A 19,615-nucleotide genomic window follows, 5' to 3' on the forward strand; every position below is an offset into this window, starting at 1 on the left:
GCAGTAAAGCCTCCTTACGCAGACTCTATTGCTGGGAATAACACAGTGAAGGCAGAGAACAGCCTGGAAATACCCTGGTCAGAAGGGAGACAGACGTGGGTCTCCACCCAAGAGAGGCGATAGCTGGGAGCTGCTCAGTGGGTGTTGTTGCTGGGCCACTGAGTGGAAACCCAGGAGCAGTTGTCCTGCAGTGTGACAGCTGTTACTGGGGGGATAGAAGTGTTGGTGGATTTAGCCTGCTGGGAGTGGCAGGGTCTGTGTTGTAAGGCCTGGGGTACAGCTAAAAATCAAATCCATCTAACTTCATCACTCAGGGCTGGGAAATGAACTGAGCCCTGAGCGCCATAGTTAGATCAACCTGCCAGCCACCGTGGACGCGGATTAATAGACGGGCGAATTCTTCCACTGAACTAACTGCTGCCTGTTGGAGGGGTGGGTTACCCACATCAATGGACAAACCTCTTCCTTTGCTATGGGAAGCATCCACACTACAGAGCTGTAGCCGTGGTTCTGCAGCCCTGGAGCTGTGCGCTGTAGCGCGTGTAGTGTGGACACAGCCTGAGTGTATTCCCAGTGTGACAGAATCTGGAGCGTCTGTCTGCAGGGGAAGAGGCTGGGGAGGAATGAGGGAGTGAAATGGATTAAAGCCCCTTCAGAAATTTCCCCAGTTACCCCTTTCACCCTGACAGGCTGAAGAATCACGTCCACGTTTTGCTCCAGATTCTCCCATTTTCTGGAGGACGGGGCAGGGAAATGGCTGTGATGGAGCCAGCTCAGGTAGGGATTTTCCGGGAGCTGCTGGTGGGTTTGTTGTGAAGGGCGAGAGGCAGGAAACACACAGGGTGAGGCAGGGAGGGGACAGGGTGTGAAAAAGCTGGTGAGACACATTCAACCTGGGACCTGATTTTCTGGACAGGCCCAGTGACAGTGGGTGAAGGTTCCCCCGTTTTTGAGACAGGAAACACCCCCCTCGACAGGCCTGGGAACGTTTCCACACTCCCGGTGCTGGAGCCTGAACCCACTAGCCAGAGGCTGCTGTGTAATGTGAAGGGAAGCTGTCGGGTTTCCTGCCCTGTGCCCTGCTTGGAGCGTCACTTCCTGTATCAGCCTGTGGCTAGTAGGCATGTGGTAAATGAGACGACCCTGCCCTCCTCCATCTGCTGGGAGGAACTAGGAGCTCTCACTTTGTCCCCATCCCTGAAACCTCCCGGCTGCTCTGAGCAGGGTTTGGGTGGGATTCTGCTACTCCGGCCTTTCCAGAGCTTCTATCTTTTTGGCCTTTCTCACCCATGACTAGGGGGATTGTCACTGGGGCAGCAGGTGCTGAGTGAGGGAACATTTGTTGTTTCAGACGCCGGTGACCTTCGAGGAGGTGGCTGTGTATTTCACCCAGGGGCAGGGGGCTCTGCTGGACCCTGCTCAGAGAGCGCTCCACAGGGACGTCATCCAGGAGAATTATGAGACGGTGACCTCGCTGGGTAAGGGATTCCTGTGCCCTGAGTTACTGGAAGTCATGGGGTCTCCATGTCTGACTCCAGTCAGATTCTTCCCTGAGCAGTTAGACAGGAGGGAAACGGGTGTCCTAATCCACAGCTGCAGTGTGAGAGAGACATGCACACCATACTGGGATGTCAAAACCTGGACATGGACATACGAACTCATCCCCAGCCCTCCAGCTTTCAAGGGGGCAGAAGCCGTGTATTGTCCTGTCTCTGGTGTTTCTTGGTTGCATGCAGAATCCCTGTTCCCCTCCGTTTCGGGGACTAGCTCCATCCATGGGCAGGGTTCTAGCTCTGAGAAATCAGCTGGGGTTTAACACCAGAGCTGTGTGTGCACAGAGACTGAAAACCTCTCGTACACACAGTACACACCCACTAAAGGCATGACAAATCCTTCCCTCCACCACACGTCTGCTCCTCCAAGGGGACTCGGTGCCCATGTTCCCATATCTTCAGGGTCCATGTCCCCAAAGCACAATGCGGGGTGAGCTTAAACTCAGGATGTGTCCTTTGTGACAAACACTCGACCAATGTCCCTTGTGTTAGAGAGAAAACAGGAGTCCCAGAGGTGGATTGGGTTGACGGCTGCCCTTTATTGCCTGCTCGTTTCTCCTTGACTCTGCGAGTGCCGCTGATCGCCCGGCTGGAACAAGGGGAAGAGCCGTGGGTCAAGGGGAAGAGCCGTGGGTCCCGGATCTCCAGGCCTGCGGGGAAAGGGAGATCTCCGGAGGCACTCGCAGAGGTGAGGAATCAGGGAAACTGACACAGAAAACCATCAAGCAAGTGAGGGAAAAAGCCAAGACTTCCAAAAATGTGGTGTGAGTGAGCTTGCCTAGTTCTGCCTCATCTCACCAGGTCAGGCTGTAGTCAGCCGGTGTCATAAGAGCATAAGAATGACCTTAGTAGGAGGGATTACTGGTCCATCTAGCCCAGAACCCTTTCTCTTACTGGTGTCAAATGTGTTGGATGGAATGAACAAAACAGGGAAATTTGCAGTGATCATCCCCTGTTGTCCAATCACAGCTTCTGGCTGTTGGAGATTTAGGGACACACAGAGCACGGGGTTGTGTCCCTGACTGTCTTGCCTAATAGTCATTTATGGACCTGTCTCTTCATGGACTTATCGAATTCTTTTTTTAACCCAATTTTACTTTTGGCATTCATATGGCAACAAATCCACTGGTGGACTGTGCATTGTGTGAAGAAGTACCTCCTTTTGTTGGGTTTAAACCTGCATCCTATTAAACCTGCTGACTCCTCCTTATGTGAAGGGGTTAATAACGCTTCCCTGTTCACTTTCTCCATCCCGCTCATGATTTTATTGTCCTTTATCATTCCCCCCCGACCTTCCCTCTTATCCCATGACCGCTTAGTTCACTTAAGAACCTTTGGCCAAAGACCTTGTGAAAGAATTGGTGAAAGTCCAAGTACACTATGTTGACAGGATCACTTTTGTCCAGGTGCTTGTTGACCCCCCCTCAAAGAATCCTAATAGATTGGTGAGACATGATTTTGCTTTGAAAGAGCTGTGTTGACTCTTTCCCAACAAATCATGTTTGTCTACATGCCTAATAATTTTGTCCTTTACTATAGTTTCACCCAATTGGCTTGCTACTGAAGTTAGGCTTACCGGCCTGTAATTGCCAGGATCACCTCTGGAATCTTTTTTAAAAATCGGTACTGCATTAGCTATCCTCCAGTCATCTGGCACAGCGATCGATTGAAATGATATCTGGCCTATCATCAGAACAGATACCATCCACAGCTTCCCACCCATCCTGTAGTCTGTAAGAGTTTCTTCACTGACTTTACTTCCCTGGGAGGTGTTTGGATGGAATGTGGAGATTGAATCCAATTTCTCAATCTTCCCAACATCTATTGTGTCGTATTTCTGCTCTTTGCTGTTCCCTGTTCTGTCCTTTCTCCCCAGCACACACAACAGCTCCTGTCCGGATTCTCTCTCTCCCCCAGTAGGTGACGAGAGAGTGAGTGAGAATAAGGAGAAGAATTCACAGCATCGAGATCCCGAACAAGTGGAACTTCAGGGGAACATTTTGAGAAGAGCTGAAGGGATTTTTTCCCAGTCCGTGGAACAGGGAAAAGCTTGGAGAAGTCGTCAGAGGTCAGAGGGGGAGCTGGGAAACTACCCAATGAAGAAAGAGGATGAATCCATTGAATGTGGGGTAGGATGCGAGAATCCCAAGGAAACCACAGTCCCGCAGACAAAAATCACAAGGAAGAGAAACCCTATAAGTGTCTCAGGTGTGGGAAAAGCTTCATTCACAAATCTAACCTTACCCACACATCAGAGAATCCACACAGGTGAAAAACCCTATAAGTGCTTGCATTGTGGGAAAAGCTTCATCTGGAAATCATCCCTTATTATACATGAGAGAACACAGACAGAAGAGAGACCCTATAAGTGTCTCAAATGTGGGAAAGGTTTCATTCAGCGATCAAACCTGATTTCACATGAGATGATCCACAAAAAGGAGAAACCCCATAAATGCTTGGATTCTGGGAAAAGCTTCTGTGAAAGCTCATACCTTTCTAAACATCGAACCATATACATGGGAGAGAGAATCTACAAATGCCTCGACTGTGGGAAAATTTCACTTAGAATTCAACCCTTACTACACACCAGAAAGTCCACACAGGAGAGAAATCCTGTAAATGCTTGGATTGTGGGAAGTTTCCGTTGTGCCTCATAGCTTCATAAACATCAGAGAATCCACACTGGAGAGAAACCCTATAAATGCTTGTACTGTGGGATAAGTTTCACTCAGAGATCAAAACTGATTTACCATGAAATGATCCACACAGGAGAGAAACCCTATAAATGCTTGGACTGGGGGAAAAGCTTCACTCTCAGACCAAACCTTATTGTACATGAGAGAATCCACAGAGGAGAAAAACCCCACACGTGCTTGGACTGTGAGAAAAGCTTCATTCAAAGACAAACCCGAACTAGACACTGTAAAATCCACACAAGAGCGAAACTCCATAAATGCTTGGACTGTGGGAAAAGCTTCACTAACAGCTCAAACCTTACTAAACATCAGAGACTCCACCCAGGAGACGGCTCTTAGAAATACCTTGACTGCAGGAAAAGATTCAGTCACCGCTCAGCTCACACATTATCATACATTGAAGAGTCCACACTAGGGATGGAAGCTGCTAAACATTTAAATGATGAGCTGCAGTCTTCTCGTTTAATGATTTAATTAAACGTTTAATTAAACCCCTGTGAGCTGCCCCCCAGGTCCCAGCCGAGAGCAGCTGCGGGGGACTTCTCTGCTCTCCAGTCCGAGCTTGGAGCCTGAGGCAGCTGCCCAGGGACTTCTCCCCTCCTAGGTCCCTCCCAGCTGGGAGCTGGGATGAAGCTATGCTGGGACGTCTTCCCTCCTTGGTCCCAGCCGGGAGGCTGCAGCCTCCCCAGTCCCAGCAGGGTAAGTTAACGTTTAACCGGTTAAACGTTCTATTTTTAGAAGTTGAAACAGTTAATGCATTCAACGATTTCTTACATCCCTAGTCCACGCAAGAGAGAGACATTGAGTGTGGGGGAAGCGTCAGCTGGGGCTCCCAAAGTACAAAGCATCAGCAAATCCCACACAGGGTAGAGACCTCTTAGGGCACGTCTGCCCACCAGAGAAAAAGCCCCGGCTGTCCCATGCCAGCCAACTCAGGCTCATGGGGCATGGGCTGGGTGGCTGTTTCACTGCTGGGTAGACGCCTGGCTTTGGCTGGCAGGGTCCTAGAGCCCAGGCTCCAGTATGAACCTAGAAGTCTATACAGCAACGAAACAGCCCCATAAGCCTGAGTCGGCTGGCATGGGCCAGCCGCAGGTGTCCAGTTGCTGTGTAGATGAACCCTTAGATGCCTTGAGCGAGGAAAATGCCGCTAATGCCACGTTGGACACCAGAGACTCCTCCACACATGGGGGAAGTTCTCTCAGGGCCCCGACGAGGGCTGGCCATAGTGAAAAATCCACTCCGATTCCCACACGCAGCAGGGCTGTTTGGCTCCCAGGATCCAGCTGCCCATTGCTGGCGTGGGGATACAGCAGCAATCGACCCTGAACTGATCAGTGAATCAACTCCCTGCACTCTCCTGCCTGGCAGACCCCAACCCTGGAGGGATCCAGTGCAGTGAGGGCTGGATTAAGGGTTGGGCAATATGGGCAGGTGCCTATGGGCCTGTTTGTGTGTGTGGCAGGTGGGGGACACAGAAGCCTGCCCCATGGCAGTGGCAACAAAGAGCAATGCAAGCTGCCCCACTGCCCACTCAGGGTTGTCCCAGGCCTGGCCCCCATTTCAGGACCTGAGCAAACTTGAGTGAGTGCTGTAGACACGTAGCGGGTGTCGGGGCCACAATGGAGTGAGTTATGCTGCCGGGTCACAGGCCCGCACCAGAGTGGGCAGAGCCCCAATCCCTGAATCAGACCTGCTGCCGCGTTGCTGCTGACATGCAGGGGTCCCACATGGAGCTGCAGTCAGGGCCCACATAGGGGAGCCAGCCAGAGAGGGGCAGAGAGGATCCCTGGTGTGACAAGGGGCAGACATGAGGGATTTTGCCTAAAGCCCAGGGATGGGTTAATCCAGCCCTACAGATCACTCCAGGAACCAGGTGGCAAAGCCCTGACGGCTCCATGGGCGGAGCTAGGGAAGCAAACCTCGTAGTCCAGGCCCAGGGCTGGTAGCAGACAAGAGACCAGCTGCCACACACTGCTCCTGGTCCAATCTCTGCCCAGAGCGGCTCACACACAGTGTCCCCCGCACCCCATCACCCTGGGTCCCCCTGGGGACTGGGAACTCTTTGGAGCGACCTCCAGTCTGCCTAGAAACCCTCGTCCCCAGGATCGGGACCCCTCATCTCTGTCCTCCCACGGGTGCGTTGGCTTTTGTCCACGATGCCCCTTAATGCCGAGAGAAGCCGCCCGTGACCCGGGGCGGTGGAGCACCCACGAGGGGCAGCGTCCGGGGCAGGGAATCGGCCGGGCGCTAGGACCCGGGGGCAGCTGGCTGCGAACAATGGCTGGGCTCGCGCTGCGTGAGTCCCGGGAAGTGACCAACCCGCTGCCGCTGCAGCAGAGGCTGCCGCTGGGTCCGGCTCCCCGCGAGATCCGAGCCCCGGAGCCGGGCTGCAGCCGGGGCGGTGACTGGGGCGGTGACATCCCCGCTGCGCCCCACCCAGGAGCCTCTCCCGGGGCAGAGACCCCAGCCTGGCCAGGCCCTTCCCGGCCCCGCTCCCGGCCCCGCTCGCAGGGAAGGTAAGAGAGACCTTCCCCCCCCCTGCCCCGCCCCGCCCCAGGGAGCGGCGCCTCCCGCTCCCAGCCCGGCTGCAGGGGCGGGTTTGGCCCCGGGCTGCTCCCGGCGGCGCTGGCTGCGATTCCCCCCCAGCCCCGCCTGGGGAAGCTGCCGCCGGCTGCCTTTGTTTGCAGGGCCGGGCTGCGGCTGGGCCCGCGGCCCCTGGGGGCACCGAGGGGTGTGGGGTGGGATCGGCTGGTGCCCGGTGCAGGACGCGCGCTCAGACTCTGCTCCAGGGGGCCAGGGAGCTGTTTGCTGGTCCTAGGGATAAAAGGGGAGGGGGGACAGAGAACCAAATGGGGGAGGACAAGATCCGTGCAGGGCCCGAGGAAGGTGCCGGCTGGGCGCAGAGCTGGAGGCTGGGGCCGGAGAAGATAAAATCCGGGGCAGGGCTGCAGCCGGGTTAAGGCGCTGCCAGACCCAGCCTCAGTGCGGGACACCCCCGGGTGTGGCAGCTCATCCTGACAGCCCAGGGGGGAGCGGGCTGCAGCGGTTGCAGACAAGGCTGTCGAGGGGAAAAGGGCTCCCGCCCTTGCGGGATGCTCCATCTGCGCTCCCAGGGCTGGGTTCTCCCCCGGGCACCCAGAGGCCTAGACGGATTGAGCGGCTCAAGGAGACTTGATCCTGTGCAATATTTAACCTGCCCCGCCCAGCCCCCCAACGTTTTAGGGTTGAAAATGCTGTCTGAGCAGTGGATGTCTCTGGATGGTGCCTCCCAGCGGCAGGAGACACCTGGTCTGGCCAGTGACCCCGGACTGGGGACTGCTGGGCAGGGCTGGGCTCCAGTGGGCTGGGGTGTAGGAGATCCAGGTTCGATTCTCCCTCGAGCAGTGGAGGAAATGGGGGTTGAACAGGGAATCTCACACACCCTAAAAGATGAGCACCACCTCCCCCTTTGGCTGCTTTGTGGCATTGGGCTCCTGCCTAACCTAGAAACAGTTCAGGGGCCTCCTGTCGGCGTGATTAAACTATCCCGGTGAGCGGCAGCAGCTATGTCAGCAGCATCTCCCGCTGACATTGTGCTGTCCACACTGGCGCTTCAGTCGTGGTAATTTATGTCCGTCAGGGGGGTGTTTTCTTCACATCCCCGAGCGACATAACTTGTACCGGCAAAAGTGGAGTGGAGACCTGGCCTTCCTTCGGCGGAAGCAGCGGTGCAGTGTAGACACCGACAAAATCAGGTCAATGCTTTCTGTGGTGTAAACCAAGCCGAACTCTTTGTTGCTGACCCCTGTGGAATCCGCGTTTCTTGCAAGATCTGGAGCCCCAGCCGTTGCTGCTGGTAACCGCAGAGCGCTGGCTGCAGATGGGAGAGGTTAATATATGGAGAGTAACAGAACATTCCCGCTGCTCCCCAAGGGACTATCTCTCTGGACACCTCAGCCTGACCAGGACATCATCTAAGGCAGCGGTTCCCAACCTGTGGTCCGCAGACCCCTGGTGGTCCGCGAGGCTACTATAGGGAGTCAGCAGAAAAGAAAAATAAGAACATCCTCACCATGGAACTGTACAATTTCAAATAAAACTAGCAGCATGCGGTGGTCTGCGAAATGTTTGGAGGTTGAAAAAGGGGGCCGCACGCTCGCAAAGGTTGGGAACCGCTGACTTCAGGGGAATCCCTGCTCTCAGGGAGGGCATCACGTGGAGGATAGATAAGAGAGGCCTTCTTATCAGTCCCCACCCCTCAAGGAAATGTGTCTCCTGGTTACACCCTGTCTGAAGGGGGAAGGTTTTGCTCCGGGCTGCTCCCAGCTGAGCTGACTGCGATTCCTTGTCTTATGCCTGGGAAAGCCGCTGCCATTATTTGCAGGGAGGGTGAAGCCAGCCTGTGCTGGGATTAGGGGTGGGACAGCGGCACATGGGGGGCCAGAGGGATGTGGGAGCCAGAAGGATGCTGAAGAGGAGGTTGTGGTATGAACGGGGCTGGGAGGGAGGTGAAGGGGGATGTTGGGGACAGGCCGGGATGGGGGGCATGGGGCAGTGGGTGCACTGTAGGGAGGGAGAGGCAATGCAGGGGAAGCAGCAATTCTGGGGCTGAGGGGAACGAGGCTGAAATAGAGGGAAACTCTGAGTGGTGGGAAAGGGGGGATGTGGAGAAAGGGGGATGGGGGGAGAAAGTGAGAGCAAAAGGAAACTGGAAGGAAAAGGGAGAGACAGAGGCCAGTGAAAAGGGAGACAGATAGTGACAGATAGAATCCGCCGCGGATTCAGATCACAGCGACACCGGTGTCAAACCAGAGTCACTGCCTGCAATGGCAGGGGCTGAGTCCACTTGGGCCCATGAGATCAGCCCCTGCCTGACTGTCTCTGGAGGTGCAGGGGGAGTCCAGGGCAGCTCATTCATCAGGTGCTGCCATCAGACCAGAGGGCTCTGGTTATCGCTAAGGGAGAGGAGGAGGCTGGCATGTGTCTCTCTCTGCTCCTGATATCACAGCCCTGGAGTTGAGCTTCTTGGGGCACATGCTGCAGCCAGGGCCCAAGCATAATTTTTTCGGGCCCAGTACAATCTTGTGACACGGGCCCCCTCCCACACACATACCCATGAGGATGCAGCCTGGGCCAGGGCCTGTGGGCCCTGATAAAGTGTATCCTTCCCACCCTCCTCTTTTGTGACCTGGGAGCTGAGCCTGAGCAGCTGCTGCTCCGCCAGCAGGGTCTGTGCTGGGGAGGGACCTCTGTTAAAGCCTTCTCTGTGTCCGGCCCAGGTGGGGACTTTCTCCCATGGCTGGAACCAACCCCCTGGGGCAGCCCCGGATTCTGCCGACACCAGCTTCTGAGCTGGAGCCTCCAGCTGATGGAGAGATCTGGGGGAAAGAGCTGGGGCCAGGCAGGAAAGTGACTGTGTACAAATGTGGCCCCTTTCAGGGACCTGCTGGCTGGCGAGTTTGTACCGGAGGGGGAGGGAGGGTCTGCCCGTGAGTCTGTGTGTCCCTGAGCTGCTGTGTTCATGGTGACACACCCGCGCTCACACTCCTGTTACCAGTTGTGGTAGCTGATCCGTCTCCAAGGGAGCAAACGCCCCTGGGCACTAACAGTAACCAGTTCTCCCAGGCAGAGGGGAGGAGATTAGCTTAGTAGAGAGACTGAAAGGGCAGCAGCACCAATTACGTGGGGAGAGAGGCTCCCAGACCCACCCACTGTCTCATCACTCTGGGCAGATTGACTTCCTGGCAAAAAGGTGGGTAGATGTACAACAAAAATAGCCAATTCATTTCTCTGCCGAATCCCTGCTCTGCTGGGGGGACACGCCGCCTTTGGGGACAATGTGGTGGGGGAATTTCCCAAAAGGTTGCTTTGGTTCTGTTTTTTCCTAGTGTTGGGCTCGGAGACTCTTGTCACAGACATCAAAAAAATCCCGCAATGTCCTGGACAAAGTTTGTGGAATTAAATTAATTTGTGAGCACCTGGCGGTTGAAGGGGTGATGTCTAGCAGCCAGCATGGATTTACTAAGAACAAATCCTGCCAAACCAGCTTGATTTCCTTCTTTGACAGGGTAACCGGTTCGGTGGATAGGGGGAATGTGGTGGACATAATTTACCTGGACTTCAGCAAGGCTTTTGACGCAGACCCACGTGACGTTCTGATAGGTAAGCTGGAGAAACGGGGGGTGATGGCAGAACTACCACTAAGTGGATATATAATTAGTTCAACAACCTAAACGAAGAATAACTATCAATGGAATAATGTCGGATCGGAGGGAGGTCTCAAGTGGGAGTCCACGGGGATCTGTTATTTCTGGGTCCAGTGTCATCTTTATAATGATGTCGGAATAGAGAGCAAACTGATTGAATTTGCAGATGACTCAAAACGGGGGTGGGGTTGAGATTGGGAAGGGATGGACAACACTAAAATTCAGAAGGATCTTGATAAATGGGAGAACTGGGTTATAGACAACAAAACGTTGCTCCTTGTTCTGTCATCTGCCACCACTGAGAACAGCCTAGCTCCATCCTCCCTGGAACTCCCTTTCAGGTAGTTAAAGGCTGCTATCAAATCCCCCCTCATTCTTTTCTTCTGCAGACTAAACAAGCCCAGTTCCCTCAGCCTCTCCTCATAAGTCTTGTGCTCCAGCCCCCTCATCATTTTTGTTGCCCTCCGCTGGACTCGCTCCAATTTGTCCACATCCTTTCTGCAGTCGGGGGCCCAAAACTGGACACAATACTCCACATGTGGCCTCACCAATGCCGAATAGAGGGAAATAATCACTTCCCTCGATCTGCTGGCAATGCTTCTACTAATGCAGCCCGATACGTCATTAACCTTCTTGACAACCAGGGCACACTGCTGACTCATATCCAGCTTTTTATCCACTGTTACCCCCAGGTCCTTTTCTGCAGAACTGCTGCCTAGCTCGTCGGTCCCCAGTCTGTAGCTGTGCATGGGATTCTGCACTTGTCCTTGTTGAACCTCATCATATTTCTTTTGGCCCAATCTTCTAATTTGTCTAAGTCACTCTGTATCCTATCCCTGCCTTCCAGAGTATCTACCACTCCCCCCCAGCTTAGTGTCATCTGCAAACTTGCTGAGGGTGCAATCTACCCCATCTTCCAGATTGTTAATGAAGATGTTGAACAAAACCAGCCCCAGCACCAACCCCTGGGGCACTCCGCTTGTTACTGGCTGCCAGCTAGACATCGAGCCGTTCATCACTGCCCATTGAGCCTGATGATCGGCCAGCTCTCTATCCATTTTATAGTCCATTCATCCAACCCATAACCTGTACCGTGTCTGAGCAGAGCAGTAAAGCCTCCTTACGCAGACTCTCTATTGCTGGGAATAACACAGTGAAGGCGGGGAACAGCCTGGAAATACCCTGGTCAGAAGGAAGACAGACGTGGGTCTCCACCCAAGAGAGGTGATAGCTGGGAACTGCTCAGTGGGTGTTGTTGCTGGGCCACTGAGTGGAAACCCAGGATCAGTTGTCCTGCAGTGTGACAGCTGTTACTGGGGGGGTTAGAAGTGTTGGTGGATTTAGCCTGCTGGGAGGGGCAGGGTCTGTGTTGTAAGGCCTGGGGTACAGCTAAAAATCAAATCCATCTAACTTCATCACTCCGGGCTGGGAGATGATCTGAGCCCTGAGTGCCATAGTTAGATCGACCTGCCAGCCACCGTGGATGCGGATTAATAGACGGGCAAATCCTTCCACTGAACTAGCTGCTGCCTGTTGGAGGGGTGGGTTACCCGCATCGATGGAGAAACCCCTTCCCTTGCTGTGGGAAGCATCCACACTACAGAGCTGTAGCCGTGTTTCTGTAGTCCCAGAGCTGTGCGCTGTAGTGGGTGTAGTGTGGACACAGCCTGAGTGTATTCCCAGTGTGGCAGAATCTGGAGCGTCTGTCTGCAGGGGCAGACCCTGCAAGGGAATGAAGGTGTGCAATGGATTGAAGCCCCTTCAGAAATTTCCCCAATTGTCCTTTTCACTCTGACAGGCTGAAGAATCACCTCCACGTTTCACTCCAGATCGTCCCACTTTCCTGGAGGACGAGGCAGGGAAATGGCCGTGATGGAGCCAGCTCAGGTAGGGATTTTCCGGGAGCTGCTGGTGGGTTTGTTGTGAAGGGCGAGAGGCAGGAAACACACAGGGTGAGGCAGGGAGGGGACAGGGTGTGAAAAAGCTGGTGAGACACATTCAACCTGGGACCTGATTTTCTGGACAGACCCAGTGACAGTGGGGTGAACATTCCCCCGTTTCTGAAACAGGAAACACGCCCCTGGGCTGGCCTGGGAACATTTCCACACTCCCGGTGCTGGAGCCTGAAGCCACTAGCCAGAGGCTGCTGTGTAATATGAAGGGAAGCTGTTGGGATTTGTGTCCCAGTCCCCTGCTTGGAGCATCGCTTCCCGTATCAGCCTGTGGCTAGTAGGTGTGCGGTAAATGAGACGACCCTGCCCTCCTCCATCCACTGGGAGGGACAAGGAACTCTCACTTTCTCCCCATCCCTGAAGCCTCCCGGCTGCTCTGAGCAGGCTGTGGTTGGGATTCTGCTACTCCGGCCCTCCCAGAGCTTCTTTTTTTTTACTCTGTCTCCTCTGAATAGTGGGATTGTGGCTGGGGCAGCAGGTGCTCAGCAGGCAGAAGTTGTTGTTTCAGATGCCGGTGACCTTTGAGGAGGTGGCTGTGTATTTTACCCTGGGGCAGGGGGCTCTGCTGGACTTGGGACAGAGAGCCCTGTACAGGGACGTCATGCAGGAGAACTATGAGAACGTGACCTCGCTGGGTAAGAATTCCTGCCCCTCTAGCATTTGGAGCCGTGGGGTCTGCATTTCTGATTCTGGTCAGTTGTTCTGTGCTGAGTTGGATTGGAGGGGAATGGATCCCAGAGTCCACAGATCTAGTGTGAGATACTATGATCTTCAACCCCCTCCAGTGGGATCGGGGAGTCAGTAACCTAAGGGATATGCTAACTCATCCGTTCATCCCAGGATAGGACAGACCCAAGACGGGGAGGCAGTTATCTTTGATTGAACCAACTTCTGTCGGTGAAAGAGACAAAGTTTTGAAGCTTGTTTCTTACCCAAAGAAGTTAGCCCAAGGAAAGAGATTGTCACCCACCTTGCTTCTGTTGTTTAATGCTCACAGTCCCTGTTGGCCTCCATTGCTGGGACTAGCTCCATCCATGGGGATAGCTCTGGAGGGTTAGAACTAGGCAGGGGTTTAACACCAAATCTGTGTCTGCCTCAGTAAATCCCCACGGAATGCAGAGCTGGGACAACTCCTCCCTCCCCAGACATCTGCCTCTCCCTAGGGGGCTCAGTGACCAGGTTCCCAGCTGTTCTGATTCCACATCCTTGTAATTACAGAGACCATGTTCCCCTCCCTTTGGATTCCACAGTCCTCCAACACAGCACAAGGGCAGGCTAAACTCAGGGAACCTTCTTTGTGACAAATACTCTGTCCAGCCTCAATGCACCTTCATCTTCCTGATTTCACCCCCTGAGCAGGATTTCCCGTTCGCAAACCTGAGTTGATCGCCCGGCTGGAACGAGGGGAAGAGCCGTGGGTCCCGGATCTCCAGGTCTCCGAGGAATCAGAGGTCCCAAGAGGTACTGGCAGAGGTGAGGAGTCAGTGAAACTGACACAGAAACCATCTGGCGAGTGAATGAAACAGCTGGGACTCCCAATGATGTGCTGTTAGCGAGGTGCCCCAGTTGTGCTTCTTCCCACGCTGTCAGGCTGTAGCCAGCCTATCATCATAGCAGGTATTGCCCACGGCTTCCCACCCATCCTTTGGGTGTATGGAGTTTTCTCCCTGACTTTCCTTGCCTGGGAGTGTTTGGATGGGAGGTGGAGGCAGAATCCAATTTCTCAGTCTCCCCAGCCGTTATTGTGATGTGTTTTCCCCGTTTTGTCCTTTCTCCCCAGCACAGAGAATGACTCCTGTCTGGATTCTCTCTCTATCTCTCTCCCAGCAGGTGACGAGACTCTGAGTGAGAACAAGGAGAAGAATTCACAGAAGGAGCAAGTGGACGCTGAGGGAAACTTTTTGAAAAGAGCTGAAGGGAATTTTTCTCAGTTCTTAGGACGGGGAAAAGCTTGGAGAAGTCAGCAGAGGTCAGAGAGGCAGTTGGAAAACCACCAAGTAAAGAAAGAGGATGAATCCATTGAATGTGTGGTGGGATGCAAGAATCTGAAGAAAAGCACTGCCCTGCAGACAAATCACAAGGAAGAGAAACCCTATAAATGTTTCAACTGTGGGAAAAGCTTCAATCAGAAATCTAACCTTATTACACATCAGAGAATCCACACTGGTGAAAAACCCCATAAGTGTTTGGACTGCGGGAAAAGCTTTAGCCAGAGATCATCCCTTATTATACATGGGAGAATGCACACAGGAGAGAAACCTTATAAATGTTTTGAGTGTGGGAAATGTTTCAATCAGATCTCAAACCTTATTACGCATCAGAGAATTCACACAGGAGAGAAACCTCATAAATGTTTGAAATGTGGGAAAAGATTTAGTCAGAGATCAGCCCTTATTACACATCAGAGAATCCATACAGGAGAGAAACCCCATAAATGCTTGGAATGTGGGAAATGCTTTAGTCAGAGATCAGCCCTTATTACACATCAGAGAATCCATATGGGAGATAAAACATATAAATGTCTCAGTTGTAGTAAAAGTTTCAGTCTGAAATCAGCCCTTATTACGCATCAGACAATCCATGCAGGAAAGAAACTTCATAAATGTTTAGACTGTGGGAAAAGCTTCCGTGACAGCTCAAACCTTACTAAACATCGGAGAATCCACACAGGAGAGAGAATCCATCAGTGCCTTGATTGTGGGAAAAGCTTCAATCGGAAATCAAATCTTATTACGCATCAGAGAACCCACACAGGAGAGAAACCCCATAAATGCTGGGAGTGCGGGAAAAGCTTCAGTCAGAGATCATCCCTCATGAAACATGTGAAAATCCACACGGGAGAGAGACCGTATAAATGTCTTGAGTGTGGGAAATGTTTCAATCAGAACATAAACCTTATTACGCATCAAAGAACCCACACAGGAGAGAGACCCTATAAGTGCCTGTACTGTGTGAAAAGTTTCACTGTGAGATCAGCCCTTATTACACATCAGAGAATCCATACAGGAGAGAGACCCCATAAATGCTTGGACTGTGGGAAAAGTTTTAGTCAGAGACCAGCCCTTATAACACATCAGAGAATGCACACGGGAGAGAAACCCTTTAAATGTCTCCACTGTGGGAAAAGTTTCACTGTGAGATCAACCCTTATTACACACCAGGCAATCCACACAGGAAAGAAATCCCATAAATGTTTGGACTGTGGGAAAAGTTTCAGTCAGAGCTCATCGCTTATTAAACATGGGAGAATGCACACGGGAGAGAGACCCTATATATGTCTTGAGTGTGGAAAAAGTTTCAGTCAGAGGTCATCCCTTACTATACATGGGAGAATGCACACGGGAGAGAGACCCTATAAATGTCTTGAGTGTGGGAAGTGTTTCATTCAGCGGTCAAACCTTGTTACGCATCACAGAACCCACTCGGGGGAGAGACCCCATGAGTGTCTTGACTGTGGGAAAAGTTTCAAAATGAGATCAGCCCTTGTTACGCATCAGAAAATCCACACAGGAGAGAAACCCCATAGATGCTTGGACTGTGGGAAAGCTTTTAGTCGCAGATCAGCCCTTATTACACATCAGATAATCCACACGGGAGAGAAACCCCATAAATGCTTGGAATGTGAGAAGAGCTTCAATAACAGCTCAAACCTTACTAAACATCAGAGAATCCACACGAGAGGGCGAGACTCTAGAAGTACCTCCACTGCGGGAAAAGGTTCGGTCCGAGCTCACGCATTATTATACATCAGTGAGGTGCAGAAGAGAGAGACCTTGAATGGGCAAGAATCTTCAGTTGTTGCACCAACAGAATCAAGCATTATCAAATCCACTTAACTCCAAGTGGCGCTAACATCGTGTTGGACATCAGATCCTCCTCCACCCAGCAGAGAAGTTCTCTCAGGGCTTTAGCTAGGATGGGTCATGGTGAGAAATCCATTTCCTAATTCCCACACGCACCAGGGCCATTTGGCTCCCAAGGATCCAGCTGCCCATTGCTGGGAGGATACAGCAGCAGCTGATCATCAGCTGGTCAGTGACCCTGTGGCTTTGCTTGGACTAAACAAACCCCAGGCAAAGGAAGAGAAGCCCTGATCAGCTCCTCCTCCCTGCTGCAGTCCTGACTGCTGAGCTGATGGGCCACAGGTGGGGGAAGGGAGAGAGAAACTCCTCCAGATGCTCCTTCTGCCTGGCTGAAGTTCCCCCCCAACAACTCTTTCCCTTCCCAGATGGGATCCCCCTGCCATGGGGATGAGGAGAAGGACACTTGGCCAGTTTCCACCTTCACTCTAGACCCCTGTCCCCTCCCCACATCTTCCATCAGCCCCTGGGCTGGGCTCCCCCACTTACCTGGAGCAGTTTCCTGCAGAGTGAGTGTCCGTGGGGCTGGTGACTCCTCCCCTTCCGATTCCCCCGGGGCAGTGGGTTCTGGGGGATCAAATGAGAAGGGACCAGAAGGCTGGGTTTGGGGAGGACACTGGGATTGACTGGTTGGGGCTTGTGGAGCTGGGAAGCAGAGGGGGCTGGGGCTATCAGGTGTGTGGGGATCATGGGATAGGCAGAGCACAGGGGTACAGAGGTGCTGCCTCTGATCACTCACCCCCTTTGCCCCGTCTCCCTGCCCCCTCTGCATTCAGAGAGCACCAATGCGAGGGGCTAAATCTCACAGGGGCTTTTGTGGGAGGCCGAAAGGCCTGGGGATCCCACCTCTGCTTCCGCAGCATCAGCCTCCAAGGGTCTGTCTAGGGTGGGAAACGTGGTCAGGATTAGCTAACATGTCTCCTCTGCCCCTCCCCCACTCTGCTGAATCTAGGCTGACCCTGAGCCTCTAATTTCTTTTGATTCCCCCCCTCCCAGCCCCTATTAGCAGAGTGATCGTTAGTCACCGAGTTCCCCCTCTGGGGGTAGATTCTCTCACTCCCAGATAGTCTTGTATTGCTCCAGGATAGGCTGAAAAGCATTTATGTTTTGTACCTTTTATCCCTCATTTACCAGAATTTAATACAGGGACTGTAAAATGTGGTGTTTTAGCTTCTGTTGTGAGTCAAAGAGATTCCTTCCTTCCTCCATCGCTGTCATGCTCCACCCGGGGCAGAGCAGCCTCTGTCCAAACCTTGGTGAGAATAGCCTCCCCCCATTCTACCCCGCCACCTCCCAAAGTGTCACATGCCGCAGAGTTCCTGGCTCTCCATGGTTCGGAGTCAGTTTGATTTCCCTGATCTTTGATCAAACCCTTGAGGGCAGGAGAAGAAAGCACAGTTTGAGCGTGCTGCCTTCATTGCCATTTCCATCTATTGGTAAAATCACATCCATCCTTTTTCTAGACTTGTCCAGATCATTTGTGGATGGGAAATTGGTTTCTGTTTGTTTTATTTATGATCATGCTAAAACTTTTTTAGCTCACAACCAAATCATGAGGTGTGAAATAAAGCAGGCTTAGCCAGTTCAGAAGAAAATGGGTAAATTTATTTTCCTGATATTGAGTCATAAGATTCTCTGAGATTTCACTGTATGAATGGGAAAGTGGTTTTGTAGCCCACCCTGTATTGTGGGTTTTTCTCTATTTCTGAAGGTTGTTTGGTCACATACTTTGATACTAGTTTAGTTTGACAGGATGTAGCTGAGATTTTTTTGAGGGTTTCATGAGACAAACGATTGTTTATCAGAATAGTCCTTTTTATATTTTAACCTTTCTCTACCCTTTGTCATGTGATTTTTGTGTCATTTGAACAACAAAAATGATCAATATCTATCTGCACAAACACTGAAAGTGAGTGCTAGATTTAAACTCCAAGCCACAGAGACTGAAATGGGGAAGGAATTTTCTGCCTCATCCCTTCAGTGATGTGAGAGACAGTCAGGAGGAGAAGAAGATGGGAGATGCGGGGGGAACAGAGCTGGGAAACTGCAGTGTTTGCTCTTGAGAACCCGACAGCTGAGGCTGAGAACGGTGAACTCGCTACACCAGTGTCAGAGAAAGACAGGGAATTATCCTGCAAGCGTTGGGCTCCACTCACCCCCACACTGTATCTCTTGAACCTGGACGCCACGTTTCCTGATCTTGGCACATTTCCTTGTGTGGCTGGGTCCTGGCGTCTCTCATGGACTATCTACACTTTTCTACCAACTTGTTTCACTTTCCCCAGTGCCTGCGTGCGTTGGGAGCAGCATTGCACTGGACTGGGCCTTGGGACCTGGAGGGGGCGGGGGAGGTTAATTTTTATTTCTTGCTTTCAAATAATAAAGTAGAAATTAGCTTCTCAAATTCCCGGTGTCCTTAGTCTGGACTAATGGGGAAAATGATCCCAGCAGCTGTCTGGGAAACCTCACTAAGGTGTTATCCCCAGCCTTCACCACCTCAGACTACCAGAGCTGCCAACAACCCACTCTTCCATGGGTCTGTGGGGAAAATCCATAATCTGCATAGAATCATAGAAGAGGAGGGTTGGAAGGGACCTCAGGAGGTCATCTAGTCCAACCCCCTGCTCCAGGCAGGACCAACCCCCAATGAAACCATCTGCAGGGGAAATCCCCTCTGGCTATCCTTTCCCATTCGCCTGCCTCCTGCGGAAGGAGCATTAATCAGCCTGGGGAGGTGGGTCTAGTTTCATACTGGTGGAGCGGTTATGGAGAGGAATGATAACACGGTTTGTAAAGGGCTTCGAGATCTGCTGGTCAAAAGTGCTGAGCGCTAGGTATATTTTGATTTAGTTGTGGCCAGGTAAAGTGAGGCCCTCTTCTCAGCTCAAGGGCATTTGTCTGTTGGTGAGGCTGTAATCATTTTGTTGCATGTGAGGAATTAAAAAAAAAATATATCAGGGAATGTTCTTCGAGTGCTTGCTTATTTCCATGCCATTGGAGGTGCGTGCATGTCCCGGGCACGGTTACCGGAAAATAAGTTTCTTCCCACAGAACGTAGGATGAAGTGATGTGTAGTAAGTGTGAAAGGGCCAGGAAAGGTGCCAAACAAAACACGCTTTCTAGGGACGACATTTATCTTCAGTGAGCCCGAGTCTTGGGCTAAGCAGGTGTCTCAGCTGTATTTAGTTTCTGGGGACTTTCAACCCCCTTGGCTGGAAGGTTCCACTTTTCTCCGATGTGCAGGAGCTCAGCCCTCTTGTATTTGCCCAGTAACGGACGCCAGCCTGGCTTTCTGGCCTCCTTCTATCTTCCAAAGTTCAATGACCATACGACAGGAAGCAGGAAGTTTTTTTTTTGCAGCTGCAG

General features: G+C 52.3%; 1 pseudogene; it reads left to right on the forward strand.

Moving 5' to 3' along the window:
- The first annotated feature begins 689 nt into the window (after positions 1 to 689).
- On the forward strand, positions 690 to 19,179 carry LOC137142726 (zinc finger protein 585A-like; annotated as a pseudogene).
- The last annotated feature ends 436 nt before the right edge of the window (positions 19,180 to 19,615 follow it).

This window comes from Emydura macquarii, unplaced genomic scaffold (genome assembly GCF_026122565.2).
Source record: "Emydura macquarii macquarii isolate MOO-44397 ecotype Brisbane River unplaced genomic scaffold, CSIRO-AGI_Emac_v2 contig_3245, whole genome shotgun sequence".
Classification (NCBI taxonomy): Eukaryota; Metazoa; Chordata; order Testudines; family Chelidae; genus Emydura; species Emydura macquarii.